Here is a 2,499-nt window from a genome sequence, read left to right on the forward strand (position 1 = left end):
TTGTGACAGTAGGAACCAAAGTGTTTTCTCTTAGCTACTTCATGTAGCTAACATTCTTGCTTCACATATTCCTCTTTGATTTTGAAGATACTGTTGCCCAAACAACATGCAGATTTAGGTCTACAGCATCACTGGTATTATCAGGCTGTATAGCTAATTACGTTTGTGTTACGCCCCTGAAAAATGGGAGAAATTATCACGAGTGTGATACGGAATTGTTTCTTCAATGAAAAGTTTAGTGCAATCTTTACATAAGTAACACATTTTACAGAATAACAGATCTACAGGAAATAGATCGTTTTGTAGGGTACAAGGCTTATTCAAGTCACAACAGTATACACTGTAATTCACTGAAACAGATACTAATTTCAATATAACTGTCAAGCACAAAGCTTTAACTCAGTAAACCATAACTCAATTTATCAACAGGCAATAAAGTGTTTGAAAAACCATTATACAAATAACACCGCAAACTCTCTTATTAACAACGCACATGTTCATTCACAATCGACATAAAATGGCAGCTACTCTCAGTAGGAAGCTATTCTTTCTTGCAACCGAGCAGGGATCATATTTCTCTCTGCAAACTTAACTAACTTCCTCAATATGTTACTAAGACACACCTTAAACACTCTTGACATGTTAGCGAGTTATTACATTTAAATTACTCTTTTTAATCATCAATAACGTACCTGAAAAAGGGGAGAAAGAATCACGAGAGTGATACGGTAATGTTTACTCATTGAGAACTTTTAGTGCAATGAGAAAAGACCGCGGTTTCTCCGGGAACTTGAGTGGAGACCAGAGCAATCGATCTCAGGCTCATAGATTAAGAGCATTTAGTAGATCACAGATTAACACTTTTACCCACGACAAAATAAAGTAATCAACATAACGTTTACACATTCCTCTCACAATTTGTACCCTTTGTACGCTTGACGGATTTGAACACAATTATGAATGTTATCAATCTCTATCAACTAATACTGAATGCATGATCTTCTTAACCTTAGATGTTTTAAGATCCTCACATACTATGAACTTACTAATACTTTTTAATGTATAACAGGCTATGAGTATTTCCTTTAACCTGTCACATTTGCTCTGACTCAGTACATTTATTAGATTGCTAGCTTGCGATTAGCATTAGCGGCTCACAAGATTTAGGCCCAACTTGCTAAGAAAACACAAACTAGTAGTGTAATTTTAGAACGCTAGGTGTTTATATTAAGTAAAGAGAAAACAGCATCGTTGTCATCAACATTGTTGCTGGTGCTGCATTGACCACGCAGACGGAACACAAGTGTCTCATGGTCGAGGAACAACAAATGCCTCCTGTGACGGGGCGGGGCTAGGTCTGTGTGGAAAGCGGCATAGAGAGAGGGAAGCGAAGTAAAATAAAATTTAAAATGGATGTTACACAGGGCGTATCCATTTGAACAAATCAAACATTAACATACCGTTATAGGTAATGTAAAAACCCAAACCGGTCCGTGCAACAATTCCAATATGTTGTAAAATACGGTATACCGCCCAGACCTACTTACAAGAAAGTATCATCTTTATCCCACTGGAAGGCTGGGTTCAAAGAGGTGAAAGGCACTACAACTAAGAACTAGGGTGTATTCATTACGCCTTGCAACGGAAACCGTTTACCATTTAAAAAGCAAACAGAGCAAATGGAACGAAATGGGGAGGGACCAACCTGAATTTGTCAAATAGAAACTCTCCTTGTCATTGCAAAACTTTTTCAATTTGGAGTAAATGGTTTCCGATGCAAAACGTTTTCCAACAGACAATGTTTTACAACAGAATCGGCGTAATGAATACACCCCTGGGGAGGTTTAAAAAAACAACAACATTCATACATCTGAAAACCTAAGGTTCATCATGTTATATTATCTGCATTATAGGTATGTGGTCAGGTGTTACATTGACAATTACAGGCTCTATTATTCACTCATCTGTTTCAATACTTACTATTGGGGATTGGAAGCTTGTGTTACCTTCCTCACACCACTACAGTATTCATTTCAACAGACCTTTTCCATGGTCCATTGTTACAGCTCAGTAAATGCCCAAGACTATATTCAGGGTCAAACTGTTGAAATGTCCAGTTCATTATGTAAATAGTCTTGTAGAACTCTGATGTGGGGAAAGGGAAATGTATTTAACCAAAATGTGTCTTCCACATTTAACCCAAACCCTCTGAATCGGAGAGGTTTGTGTGGGGGGGGGGGCTGCCTTAATTGAAGTCATCGGCACCTGGGGAGCAGTTGTTAGGGGGTTAACTGCCTTGCTCTTACTGTCAGATCTAATATGGAAGAACTGAATACAACCATAAGAACCATTCATACTGTCAGATCTAATATGAAGAACTGAATACAACCATAAGAACCATTCATACTGTCAGATCTAATATGAAGAACTGAATACTAAAGAGAAGAGTACAGTACATATTCATGTAACTTTATTTTTCATTGGCAGATCAATAAAGTT

Source organism: Salvelinus namaycush, chromosome 40 (genome assembly GCF_016432855.1).
Source record: "Salvelinus namaycush isolate Seneca chromosome 40, SaNama_1.0, whole genome shotgun sequence".
Taxonomy (NCBI): Eukaryota; Metazoa; Chordata; class Actinopteri; order Salmoniformes; family Salmonidae; genus Salvelinus; species Salvelinus namaycush.